This window comes from Suncus etruscus, chromosome X (assembly GCF_024139225.1).
Source record: "Suncus etruscus isolate mSunEtr1 chromosome X, mSunEtr1.pri.cur, whole genome shotgun sequence".
In the NCBI taxonomy this organism is placed as follows: domain Eukaryota; kingdom Metazoa; phylum Chordata; class Mammalia; order Eulipotyphla; family Soricidae; genus Suncus; species Suncus etruscus.
In genome coordinates this window covers 105652326-105658587 of record NC_064868.1, presented here as the reverse complement: position 1 = coordinate 105658587, position 6262 = coordinate 105652326, and positions in this window count along the sequence as shown.

Here is a 6262-nt window from a genome sequence, read left to right as displayed (position 1 = left end):
CACAGTAGCCAACTCTGGTTCAATGCCTGACACCCCATATAAATCCCTAAGCACTGCCAGGAATGGTCCATAAGATGAAAGCCTGGAGTAAACCCTGAGCACCACAGGTGTGGTCTCCAAATTTAAAAAAGCAATAAACATGTTTGTTGTTTAAACTAAGCAGTCATGAGGAAAAAATGAAGTCAAATCACAATGTGAGAAGCAGGCTGTTTGGGAGGGAAACTGTGTACATTGATGGATGCTAGTGGATGGTGGTGACGGGATTAGTGTTGGAACACTGTATGCCTGAAATTAAATCATATATATATATATATTGGTAACTTTGTAATTCATGGTGATTCAATAAAATAAATTTAATCATAATATAATACTGCTATACACTTGCTAAAACAGCTACAACTTTTGAAGGGCTAATACCAAGAGCTGATGAGGACAAGGAGCAATGTGAGTCCCTGTACTGCAGTTGAGAGTGTGAAATGGACAACACCTGTGTTTTTTAAGGAAGGTTACACATTAATGGTGCTTGGGACTACTCTGGGAGTGTTGAAGAACTATATGGTGCTGGGATCATACCCAGACATCATTCATGTAAAGCACAGATTTTAGCCCTTTGGACCACCTCCCCAGACCTGTACAACCCCTCTGGAAGCCCAGTTGGGTTTTATTTTCTAGAGCTGAGCATATTTGTGGTAGACACAGGGATGTGGCACCCAGATTTTCCAAAGAAGGATCTTCAACAAATTGCCTCCAGCTCCCAGTTCCTTGAGGGTCTGCCTAAGCAGAGTTATTTTGCTCAAGGTCACATTCTTCCTAAAATAAGGGAATAAGGCATGAGTGTAAATTAGTGATTTATGATGCCAAACATGTGTGGGATGCCAAGCATGCTTGGGGAACAGAAAATAATTTTAAGATATTGTTTGTTCCAAAACTCCACACCCTGTTGCCTTAAGTTTTGTTCAGTTTTATGTTACAGATCATCTTTCTGTGTTCACACATCTTCTGCCTTTCTTTTGTGCGTATTGGTCACTGTACAACACGTCACACTCAACTTTCCCTCTCAGCTTTCACTTTTGTAGAACCCAACTAGTGACACAATTAAACAGTGATACCATTAGGAGAATATAACCTAAAATAATCATTCAGGGCTCAAGTTATAGTACAGTGTGTAGGGTGTTTACCTTGCATACAACCAACCCAGATTTGGTTTCTGTTATTCAATATGGTCCCCTGTGCACCTCCCGGAGTATTTCCTGAACACATGGTCAGGTATAACCTCTAAACATCACCCAGTATGAGCCAAAAGCAAGAAAAAAAAAAGAAAACCATTCATAATTGCACCAAAAGTCATATGCAAGAATGCTTGTAGCATCTTTCAGTTATAATAGACAAATACTTGGATCTACCAAATGCCCATCAACAAAAACAGAATGGATCATGATGTGTTAATTCTGTGGAATATTATACAGCTATGAGAAAGAATGGCAGCTGTAGACCATTACAGCAAGGCATTGTAATGAATGACATATACAAGATATATGAGTAAATATTGTATCATAGCACTCATTAACAGGATTAGAGTACAGGACTTAAGGTGCTTGCTTTACATGCCATTAACAAAAACATTCATGAGTGACCCTGCACCCTACAAACAGAGCCAGGTGTAGCACCCTAGAATTCCTGGCTATGACCCAAATCCCTAATCCAACTGTTTTTCAATTTAAAAAATTTCCAAAAGAGACAAACGTATTCATGGCTAAATTCAAAAGGAACAAAATTTTAAAATAAAAGAAATGATTATTACAAAAGTTAAAGAAGTTGTGTCTCAGAATAATCTACAAAATGTTTTAAGTGATAAGTCTATTGTCCTGCATGTGTCTGATACAGGTTAGATTTTTAACACCACACAAAGTCCCCTGAGCACCACCAGGATTGACCTCAGGACACAGAATAAAAAGAAAGCTAAAAACCAGCATGCAACAAATATAAATAAATATTTATTGTCCAAACTAACAAAAACTCTTATGTGCTGAATATACCAGTCCTCACTGAACTTGGGGGAGGGCCAGAGTGGGGCTCAGAGAGTAGAGGAACTGGTCTGGGAATCTCTTCCAAAGTGCTCACTGAGTCCAATTTCTTGATATGATTTAAGGATACATTCACTTTATATATTCACTTTCACTTTCTATTCAGTTAGTTTTGGGGAGGGAGAGTGCACACACAGTGGTAGTCAGGGTTTTCTGTTGACTCTATGCTCAGGGATTACTCCAGGCATGGACCATATTAAGGACTGTGGATCAAACCAGGGTTGGCTATTCGTGTCTTACCCACTGCACTATCTCTCTAGACTCTTATAGTTCCTCTTTTGGTTTGTTTCTGGATAACACCCAGCAATTTTCAGATGTTATTTCTGGTTCTGTATTAAGAATTACTCATAGAACCTTTTTGGATGTTGGTAATCAAACCTAAGTAGGCCTCATGCAAGGTAAGCTCCTTATCCCATGAACTATCACTACAGCTCCTCCTATAGTTACTATTGTTGTTGTCATTTCAGTCATGCACAGCCGTGCTCAGAACTTACTCCTAATTCTGCACTCAGGGATAACTCCTGGAAGGACTTCAGGGAACATGCATGCTAGTATGAATTGTACTTAGCCAGCCACATGCAAAGAGCATGCCCAATTTGCCGAACAAGCTCCTCATTCTCTAGTTACTTTTTAAATAGCACACATACATTTTAGGCACATTGAAAGAAGAGAGGAAAGTCAAATTCTGGGGAAAATATAAATAAGCAAGTGTCTTTAAAACATTGACACTTGAAAATTAGTAAGTGCTGAAAAATGAAAATAGAAAGAAGATAAGAATAACGAGAACTCATCATGTGTCTTCATTCTGTAACAGTGTGATACTAAATTGACCTTGGAGTTCCAAGAAATTCTTTAAGAGGTGCCCAGAGGCACAGTTGCTCTGGTTACTGTACAGAAAAACAAGTGTTCTTTTTTAACTTAGAGAGCTCAGAAGAGGCCAACAAGAACTATTTGAGGTGAATAAGAACTATTTGAGGTGAGCATTAAAGAATGAAGAGAATTCCAACAGGTACTGTTGCAGAGGGTCTGGGTGAAAGATCATTATTAAAACGAAGTTAATAATAAGTTATAGGCCGGAGAGAAAGCATGGAGGTATGCCATTTGCCTTGCATGCAGAAGAATGGTGATTCAAATCCCAGTATCCCATATGGTCCCCCGAGCCTGCCAGGAGCAATTTCTGAGCGCAGAGCCAGGAGTAACCCCTGAGCATTGCCGGGTATGACCCCACTCCCCAAAAAAGAATAATAAGTTGTAATCAAGAAATTAATTCCATTAGAAAGCACATCCCAACTTCTGCTGCAGCTTAACACTGTTAGAAAAATTCTGGGTCAAACATTTTCTACCAAGACTGTTTTTCAGATGTCTATCAGATTGCTACTATCCTGGGAAGGCATCTTGATCTACAGGTATGCAGCAAGACAGAAACATTTCTGGTGCCTCTGTCTGAACTTAATTTTTTTTTCAAGAAGCACAGAAAGCTTTCTAGAATGCTCTGTTCTGTACTTACAGTCAACTTGATTCAATGCTCTTGCTTTGCTTGTGCTGGTTCATGTTTATGCTAAATTCTATCTGTTCCTCATGCTGATTTTAAACCAGAGTTTATGTTAAGCCTGAAATAGCAGGGCCAGGGAGATACTACAGAAAATAAGGCACTTGCTTTGCACAAAGCAGGTTGAGGTTCAATCCCCAACACTGCATGTATTCTTACGAGTACCTAATCACTGACCACAGAGTCATCAGTAAACCTTAAGAACTTCTGGATGTATACCAACAACAACAACAACTAAAAAAAACTACTGAAAGAACAGAGACGTTGGGACATAATTCCAAAAATGGAGTGTATACTATGCATGTGGAAACTCCTAGTGCAATTATTTGTTTGACTGGTTGGTTTTGGGATCACACTCAGCAGTGCTCAGGGCTTACTCTTGACTTGGTACTCAGCAATCACTCCCGGCTATGTTCTCAGGGAATATGTGGAGTCAGGGATCAAACCTCTGTCAGACACATGAAAGACTGTACCTTACCCAGTGTACTAACACTCCAACCCTGGGTGTAATCCTTGAGGACACGGAGAAGTGACCACCCCCCAAGGACCAAGCTGGAAGTAGCCCTATGTGCACTTCTGATAATGACTTGAAAATGGTAGAGCACCAGAGAGACAGAGTGTCTGAAATAAGAGCATTGAGAGGAAGCCTTTCTTGAGATATGTGCCATCCTGGTGTCTATTCCTGCTTCCATCCCTTAAGGTTGCCAACTCCCCATAAGCCTATTAATGTTTATGACTCTCCAAGGCCCAACCTCTAAGTTCTATTCTTCTCCTGCTCAGTTTAGGGGAGCTCTTAACTACTAGGGTGATGTGGGCTAAGTAACATCCCACATTTTTCCCAACTTGCATTCTTCCTAAATCTTAGTCTTCTCTATGAATGGGCATGAAACAACAGAGGCATTGGGACATAGTTAAAAAAAAATGGAGTGTAAACTATGCATGGGGAAACCCCTAGTGCAAATAACCAAAAAACAAGTGTGTTCTGCTCTTTCTTTGTGACACCACTGTTGGACATGAAACCGGTCTCATGGGTTACTGCCTGCCTTGAGAAGGGTCACATGATTGAGGGTAGAATGGAGCTCAGGTAATCTTCACTAGCTAGATAAAATGTCACAAATAGACAAAAACTGCTTTTTAGGCCTGATGTTTGGAATTCTTGAACTTTGTGCTTTGAAGAAACCTCAGCTTTGTTTACTTTAATAATTTGTGTGTTTTGTTTCAAAACGATGAGGTTAGAGGGGTGGATTCATTTACAAACATAAGTCCCTGCATTTCTGATCATCAAAAAAGCAGTCAAATTTATGAATTTTACATTTTTACATTAGTGTCAACTCTGCTTCGCAGAGTTGAATGCTAGCTTAACTCTATTTCTCTTTTAGGGTTTCTGGAGTACTAGCAATATCTTGATGTGCTATCTAAGAATTCTGATCAGATAAATGAAGCTTATGGGTCTCATGAGTACCATCTTGAGAATTTGTAGCATTTTTATCATTATTATGGTCTATATTTCAACATAAGCATCTCTGATTATTTGTGTATATAGATATTATTTTATGACAATATTCTTCAATTTTAACACTCTGCAAAGTCCAAGACCATGATAGAAAATTATCTAAATAATATACTAAGTACTTGAATCATGAGTGTACCCATCCAATTGCCATAATTTGCTACTTGTTCAATCCTTTAGGGGGTTCCTGTGTAGACTATAAGGTTTGCCAGAAGTAGTCTTCAGAGGTAACGGAAAAAAGTAATTTCAAAACAAATCCTTGGAGTCAAATATTAGCCTAACTCCATGGTCTTTAAATTCAAAATCTAATTTCTGAAATTGCTCTGGGCAATGGCAAATCTAGTTATGGGATTGATGGAACTTAAAGGATTGACATTAGTAGAATGAAAGAGGATGGTGGGCACAGGAAAGTAAGAAACTAGTAGGAGTAGAAAACAGTGTCAAATAAATGTAAAGGAAAAAAAATAGATGTAAAGGGAAGAAGGACCTGTAGCATTTCTCCTGCCTGCTGTGCCTCTCATCAGCTCATGGGCCTTTCTCAAGGAAGATTCTTTAAGAAGTAAAAGAGATAATCCATAATCTGCAAATAAATGCTACTCTGATGGTCTGTGTGAAAAGCAGATTCTATGTTGGAGTGGTGTTTATTAAAGCAAGGGTATTCAACTAGTGGTGATATAAAACCCCATGAATCATTTATGCCTCTGCTCAGGCTGTCTTCCAGCCTCCGGCTGCTGACTCACCTATGCGAAATCTTCCTCTCAGCTTCCTTTCTGACAGGCAGACCTGTTTTTGCCTTTGTAGGCCCTAAGCAATCTCACTTGTGAGAACATTAAGCAGCACTACATGACAATTGTTAAAATTCACTCATATTCTACATCAAGTATTTGTATATTTGCTATACATTTTTCAAAGACCTTTTATAATCTTGTTACTGAAATTATTTGTCTGTGCATGACTAATTTAATTTATAACGAACAGCTGCAATTTCTCCAAAATCATTATGTGTACTTACAGTCTTGGAAAGTAAGAAGATCCAAACCAACAATTGTTTCTTTTTTAAAAATGTATTTATTAGTGAATGTAAAATGAGTAATTTTGACATGTTATAATTTAGAGCCA